This window comes from Coffea eugenioides, chromosome 11 (genome assembly GCF_003713205.1).
Source record: "Coffea eugenioides isolate CCC68of chromosome 11, Ceug_1.0, whole genome shotgun sequence".
NCBI classification, from domain to species: domain Eukaryota; kingdom Viridiplantae; phylum Streptophyta; class Magnoliopsida; order Gentianales; family Rubiaceae; genus Coffea; species Coffea eugenioides.
Window position 1 is genome coordinate 25,445,998 of NC_040045.1, and position 8,589 is coordinate 25,454,586.

The 8,589-nt window shown below is 33.6% G+C and overlaps 1 pseudogene; it reads right to left on the bottom strand.

The window, feature by feature from the left end:
• Window positions 1-1,082: 1,082 nt before the first annotated feature.
• Window positions 1,083-7,597, bottom strand: LOC113753715 (annotated as a pseudogene).
• Between the last annotated feature and the right edge of the window lie 992 nt (window positions 7,598-8,589).

An 8,589-nucleotide genomic window follows, 5' to 3' on the forward strand; every position in this document is an offset into this window, starting at 1 on the left:
TACCACCATAACTTTTGCTGAGCTAAATTGGAAAAAGCATTTCATCGAATTTGAATGCTATCGAATATAAAACAATGTTTAAAGTTGATTTGATAAGTTGGTGAACCAAATCGAACGAGCTTTTACTAGACTGAACTTAATTCGAATATCAGTAGTTTGATTCATTTTTCAATTTTAATACCGACAAAAAAAAAATCAATTACCAATCAAGTATAATGTCTTATTTTTTTACCAAGTTTTTAAGGGTGTGCACACCATTGTTCTCCCTTTTCCTTTGACATGTAAGGCCACTTTTCCTGCTTCATGTGTTGCCTAATTTAAGTTTCGTTTTATGTTGACTCCTAATTTAGCGTCTTCTTGAAAGCTCCGACTATTGCTCGGAAAAAATATATTGCTGTTGAAAACATCATCACATATTTGGAAAGATTTACTTGTTGCTCTGGATTTTAGGTTTGATCTTTATTTCATAAAGCATTTTGTTAGATTTCAATGGCTTAAAAAAATGATGACTTTTGTTAGAATATTGAGCTCTCAGACATTCAGTGCAGGCCTAATATTTTTTTTTTAGTACTGAATTTGTTTTGGATACGTTAGTATTTCTTGAATTTTAGAAAATGCTTCTCTTTAATAAATGTAAGTTCATTTTAATCTTGATTCGCAAGCTTTTTCTCGTAAATGGTTTGCCATTTCTTATTAGTTGTTACAGTAAATTTAACATGCATATATGCTTTTTGTCAAAATTCAATCATTTCAAAATCTAGAAGGGAACTTCTAAAATACCTGCATCCTCCTTTTTCTTTTTTCTTTTTTATTTTTCCCCCTCTTGGCTTTGTATTCAGAATCAGATTGTGTTCAATTAGTTGGAATTTGGCTTTGGAGTTAGAAGGGATTTCCATTTTTTCCTAGGTATTCCACAGCTTGCATACCAAAAGCACAGAGGCGGAAGAAAACCTATGATTAAATCATACAACAGGCTTGTAAGAAAATGCCCACTTTGAAAAAAATGAAAAGTTGAATTTCCTATTTTCAAATTTACATGCAAAAAATGAAAAATGACATGCAAGAAATAGTCTACTATTTCGCAATGTTTCATAGTTATGAGAAATATATTACAAATAAATCCACATAAATGGTGGGAATAATAACTCAAATATGGTGGGACAAATAAACATACAGGGTGACCCCTGCCAGCTGAGATAACTAGCTGGTTTATTTAATTTAATAGTTTGAATACAATAGTAAATCAATGCCATAGCTCAGATACTGACTAAATTTTTCTCCCTGAAGAATTCAACAGCATCTTTTAGGCTGACCTCCAAAGGAGTGAATTGAACTCCCAACCTTTTTGCCTTCTCATTGGAGGCTCTGTAGTTTGGGCTGATAAGGTTGGTATTGTTTGACATTCTGCTGTATGCGGGACAATACACAATTATGGCAAACATAAATAAAGCTTAGGTAATGAAAATGCAAATGTAAATTCAAATGCTTGAAAATCTACTGGACAATTGCCTCATATCTACTGTAAATTGTGCCTTTTTTACGAAGTTTCAAAAGACCTTTTAAAAGATAACTTTAGTTGTGATATGAATGAAATTTATTTTTTTCTAAAAAAAAGCCTAAAACGGAATTTCTATTTTGGAGACAAAGCCAATTTGGTGATATATCCTAGTCCAAAGAAGACCATCTTCTAGAAATCAACCTGAGAAAGAGCTCATTTTTTATGGAACATGAGACCAAAAGAAAAAAAAAAAGAAGGCAGAAAATTTAGGATTTAGTGTCCTTTAAAAGAGAGTATAAAAATATGTGATACATTTTGGACGTATACAAGGCCATCAGCAAAAGCCTGTAAAGACCTAAACAAGGAAAACAAGACTTACTTATCAGGAAATTGGTGAGTTGGGTAATGCTCATGCAAAATCTTGATGATCTGAGAGGCATTTGCACATCTTTCAACCAGACAATATCTTCCACTTGCAGAAGGGGTTTCAAGGGCAAGAACATGTGCATAGGCAACATCTCTAACATCAACCCAGCTACATGTTGCCTTAGGAAATGGTTCAACCCCTGCATTTGGCACCTAAGATCTTTAAACACATTTTTTTGCAGGCTCTTCAGCAAACATAAGTGAAACCAATTTGGTTTGTTTGGATTGGCATGATTTCAGATAAAATAATTTGCTTCACAAATTCCAATCACCTTTTTATCTCACATACAGCACATCACAAAAAGTGTTACAGTAATTATCTCAAATAAATCATCTAAATAAACTTCTATCCAAACAAAATGTTGTTTGCCATGAAAAGAGTCAAATTTAGAGGCCATGGCCTGCCTTCCAGAAGAAATGTGTGGTATGTACTACTTTGTTCTGTTTTAGTATCAGCAAAGCCACAGAGGGGAGGGAGATGTGAGGAATGAACTAGTTGAGACAATTCAGATAATTGGTGAATAATAATAAAGATTAATCCCGACAATCTTCTAGTTAATCTGTCCCTGGAATTTCTCAGATTTAGAGTTAGGTTTCTCTTTCAAAGGATAGTTTATTTATTTTCTTCCAAAAAGGATCAATTACTAGACAAAAGAATAAACTACAGGCATGATAATACTAGTTGTCTCGTACTTAAGAGTGTTAAATGGTGAGAGCTGAAGAAACTTGTCCCTTCACTCTCATCCAGATAGAAAAACAGAATTTATTCCTGTTGTTTTGTTCCAGAGAGTGAAATAGTAATCAATTCCTGAAATTTGTTTCTTGCCATTGTTGTACAAAGTGGCTATTTGGGTCGAAGGAGTCATGGCGAATTGAAAGAATAATAAACAAGCTTTAGCAAGTAAAGTTTGTACAACAAAAACAGTGACTACTCCTAACAAATTTTTCCTCACAATTACCACCCAAAAATTTCTTTTCCTTCCTGTTAATCACATAGAACCTCAATGTTGTTGAAAGGAAGATGCACACAACGTGAATTTCAGATGAAAGATTGTACTGCAAACCTTTAAAACATCATAAGCTGGTCAGAGTTTATAGCTTGATATATCAGTTCACATTCTGACCTATGTCTGTCAATCATGTGATTAGCCAGCAGTGCCTTGAAATGTTATTAGTCATAAGTTTTTTGTTCTACTGTAACAAAGAAAGTTGTGGTGCATAATAAAGCTATAACTAACATAGATGGAAGAGTCAGTTAGACAATGATTACTAAGGTGATTCAATAAATTTTGAAACAAACCCTTTAATAGGTTGAGGAACAAAACGGCGCTCGAATTAATAGATGGCTGCAAGAGAGGACCAATGACCAATCCTGGATGAATTGTGATTGTGTGTCAATGCCATGCTCCTTTGCAAATTTCAATGCAGCATTCTCGGCCATGGTTTTTGAAAGTTCATACCAAGACTATCAACACCAAAAAATCAGTAAATGTTGGTAAGATGGTAGCAGAAAGTAATTAGATTTGTAAACTTTAAGAAGTAACATTATAAATTTATACAAATTTGACAAAACCAGTAGCTAACAACAGTTGGAACTATTATTGCTGTGGCTACAGACCACAGAGTGAAAGTATCCACATTTCCTAGGACAAGCTATGCTCTAAGTGAATAAGTAGATTTCTCAAGGATCCTAGCAATGGTGTAAACTTTTTATATTCAAGGAATGATGCAAAGCACCAGAGTGTCGACATATCCTGATCATCTGATCTCTTAATCCACAAGTTAACAGCAAAACTACAAGGGACCTTGACACTTGAACACATAGAGCCATATTCATGATATTATAGCAGAAGTTCCCTTTCAACCGACCAACCAAATATTGCTCATCTAGGTGTGTATTCTCAGACAATAATATAGAGTTTGATAATGCAAGAGATGCATAATTGAGTAGGAAAACTTTCATATTGCTCTTTCCTCGACTATTCCACACTACATTATTAATTTTTCGTTAAAGTTAAGTTGTTACTTAGATAGAAGGAAAGAAATGGACTGACCATTCTGGTTACAAAAATATCCTTCTTTTTGCCTATTAAAGTACCACCAAGTCATGAAGATCCTAACTTAATTATCTCCACAGCTGGGCTAACTCCTCATATGTGTTCCAATAACAAGTTAAAACTAAAGAATTCCAGCATTCCGTATTAGATTTTGCTGGAAGAAGACGGACAATATATGTACCTTTTGGTCCTCACAGTATGATGGATCGGAAAACCAACTTTCATCAACTACCACATCCTCCTTTAATTCTCTGTTTTTTGAAACTACAACCATAGAGGATGTTATAACTACTCTTTTGACAGAAGAAGAATTTGCACATGACCGCAGCACATTCAGTGTTCCGCTTACTGCAGGTTCCAGTAGTTCTGCTTATGAAATCAAACCAAGTTAAAAAGGAAGTCATTACCAGTCATAAGTAAGACTATGCTTTTAACCTGCAAAAAACTTATCATTCGGGTATTATGTTTGAGAATTTCACCACAAATGCTGTAAACCTACAGCTTTAGTTACTTAGCTAAAGGATGCATATAGTTGTCTTATCTCCTCTTGCTGCTAAAATAAGGTCTCAGGTCCTTTATTGTTGTTTTTTCCCGAATTTTTTGAGCTTTCACTGGGTGACAGGAACTTGAGACCAATAGAGGAACAACTGAAATAAGTCTCAGATGTGGTCACCAATTAAACCGTTTGCTACCAAATATCAGCCAATGAAATTCTGTTCTGGCTTGAACAGGACAGACAGAGAAAATAGAAAAGGAGTAGCTCCCATAAATCCTGCGAACAGATTTTAGCGTGAACACATAATGCATGTTGCAATTTCTTTTAGTGTCTGTGAGTCAACCTTGTTCATTGAAATGACTAAAATCAAAGTTCTACGAAGTTACTTAAATAAAAATCCATAAACACAATTAGAGAAACAGACAAGGATAGGTGTACTACGTAAAATTTTAAGGCACAATCATTAATAGAAGTTAATCAACTTACAAATGAAGATACATTTATTTTGCAGATGCTCGAACATATATTGTAGTTTCTATAGGCTTCTTATTCATGGTGATATCGGCACCCAAAAACTATGGCTCTATACTGACTGAATAATTAGTTGGTCAAAGCAGCGATTCATTTGCTCCAGGACAAGCTTGTAGCTTGCTCTATAACCTTACCCTGACTGACCCACCCCAATGTTTCGAAAACTGGATCGGATCGATCGGTTCGATCGATTCAATCGCGAACCGATCATGTCTCCGATCCGGTTCAATTACAAAGCTAAAGAATTAATTGAACCAGTCAAAACCGATCAAGAACTTAAAAAAATCGAAGGTTCAATCGATTTTTATTAAGTATTTATTTTCTAAAATAAATATTTTAGTTTTATTCAAAAATTTTAATACTAAAATGAATAAAAAATTATTAAAACTTTGAACCGGAGTTGAATCGGTTGAATCGATTGAACCGTGAACCGAAAGATTTTTCGGTTCACTCTCCGGTCCGGGTTTAAAAACATTGACTTACCCAGGAAAATAGTTAGTCGACCCAATCTACGGCCCAATTGTGGACCATATGCTATGTTTATGGCTCTTAATGTTTTTATTCCATAACGTTGCACCCTTTGAATTGTTTCTCTGAAGTACCAACAGAGAAACATCATTTCCTAAGGCAAATGTTTTAAACATCATTTGATCATTTTATAGAAACATCATGTAAACTGATTAAAGAGAGACAAAAGCACATAACACACGACAGTCTTTTTGTGAATGACCTGCAGGAACAGAATAGTTTTGTATGTACCAAATGTAAAGAAATATTCTTCAGGTGTTAGACCTGCTTGCTTCATTAATCTCTTCCATTTGGTTAATATAAGAATAAGTAGAGCTGTAGAATTGGAAACATTTGATTCTAACTCTTTTTTATTTTACAGTTGTAACATTGTCATAAATCATATATAGAGGAATAGACTATAACCCAAAAAAGCCAGTAAAAATGCAACAGAGGAAGATACTAAAAGAAGTCGTACAATTATAAATCAGAAAATATGCTACGATTTTCAAACTTCACTAGATAAATAGCAGATTTTGTAGACAGTAGAGAATTTTCAATCTTGTAAAGCAAATGTACCTCTGGATTGCTAAATGAAAGTTTGATTGAAGATGCAGTATGGAAAACCCCTTCACATCCCTCGACTATTGGATCAAACGATCCCTCTTCTAGTAAGTTTGCCGAGTACAACTGAAGCCTTTCTTTAGCTCCATCAAGTGATATCAAATGTTGTGTCCTTTCCGGATCATCTGTGTCATGACTGCATCAGTAGAATGTTCAGACAGCTATAATCAAAACCATGCCGCCAACAGGAGACCGCCTTGGTTTTCACTATGGTCAAAACTCAAGAAGAAATGGACTTAAGAGTAATAATAAACGAATCTCAAAGCAATGATAAATTTGACTAGCTAAAGGCAATTGGGGAAAAGCGAAAAGAAATTGACGGGCAACATAATATGACCACAATAATATCATAGCCCTATGATTTCTGGTTTTGAGATGCGTACATTTGTAACTTTCTTGATAACAATTAATTCTTGAGATAATTATCAGAGGGACAATTGTATGCCATCTACCACTATTTTTATAACAAACTCAGTCCTTCAGAAGAAGGATATAGATTCGATAGGGTAAAGATTTTTTAGTATAACTTGATCTTTGTATCTGGAGCATGAAACATTACTGTTAAGGTATACATTATATAGTTTCAGCTACTCAAATATCAATTAGGTTGGTCCACATCAATTTTTTTTTTTTTTTTGCAAGTGATTTTTTTTTTTTGAGCAAACAGAACTTGGGGAGCATTTACTAGCAGTTGTTGCAAGAATATCATCTGGAGCTACAAAACAATTTCACACTGCAGAGTTGAATAAAAATGTTGGGCAAATTACATATAATGCTCCTGTGGCTTTGTTTGTTGCCACATGACCCTTCTAACATTTTAAAATATCCAATTCACCCACTATGATTTATGTAAAGCGGAAACTTGATGGAGAATATCCTATGTAATGTCGTTAATTGAAATACCATTAGCATTTTTACTTAAATGCTAAATCAATCGACGATTTAATTACCTTATATAAAAGTATAAGGGGATTATGTGGATAAATATAAAAATCACAGGAGGGATAAAGTAGGCATTTATACAAACTATAAGGGAATTACATTGAAATTAAGACTTTATCACACACGCTTTTAGAGCGTGTTTGGTATAAATGTCGTAACTAATTGTGCATTCCATCATTTTCCGCTTTACATATAACTATGGGGGGTTATGTGACTATTTTGAAATCTTAAGGGGACCATCTAGCATTATATAAAATCACCCTAAAATATTGTTATAAGTAATTTACCCTAAAATGTTAGATTCCAGGAGCAATTAAACAACAATCAGAACAGGGCATCAAAAACTGCACAAGCCACTTAGATAGTTGATCAAGAATAAAAACTGGACTAACTGGCATCTCGAACAGAACCTTTAACAGTATAACCGCGCTCGAGCAGCAGCTTCACCAGCCATGAAACTGTGTAACCCGAAGCTCCCGTCACACACACCATTTTCCCTTCTCCTGCTCCACTCATTTTGTTATAATATTTTTGTGTGTGAATCTGTCACCTGTTTGCCTTACTTCTGGACTAATAATAATGGAGGGAGGCCTATATGGTGTACATATAGCTATGGTGAAGAAGACGAAAGATTGGATATGAGATTACTGGGAGACTGGGGAGATCCATATCTATTCTTGCAATTTGCATGGATCATCGCTGACATACGTATGGTATAATCGCGTCACGTCCCATTTTATCAAGGTCAATTGATCAGTGTAAATAGAAATGAGCAATAAATACGAGGATAAATTACCTTTTACATCTTATGCTTTGATGTTTTATCACATAATCCCCTATGATTTAAAAATCTATATACGACTCTCTCATAGTTTGGATTATTGTATAAGTAAAAAGTCAAATTCAAACTTAACAAATTCACTGTTTCACTACTTTTTTTTTGTTTTTTTTTCTTGTTTTCCTTTTCTTTCTCTTTTTTTTTTGGAAAGAGTACAAATGATTTTGAAAACCTATATTTTGGCTTACAAAACCTTAATTTTTTACAAATACAAAAGAGACAGAAGGGAAATAAAAAATAAAATCAATAAGAAACGAAAAATATGGAAGGTAAAGATAAAACAAAAAAATAAGAAACAAAAAAATACCAAATCTTTTTTTACTATAAATATCATTATAAGCTTTTAAACCAAATCTTTTATGGTATTTTCTAGTTCTTATTTATCTATTTTTTATTCAATTTCTTCCTTTTTATGTTTGGAGGAAAAAAAGAAGTAATGAAGGGATAAATTTGTCAATTTATCAGTTTGACTTTTTAATATTGACTATTAGTTTTAATGAAAAAACTAATAATGACACATTAACCCAAATCATGAGAGGGTTATATATAGTTTTTAAACCATGGGGGTTTACGTGGTAAAACACCAAACTATAGAGGTTAAATGCAATTTAGCCTAAATCCAAAATCAGGCGGTTGCATATGAACAAATACCAAGGTTCTTGACTTTGTT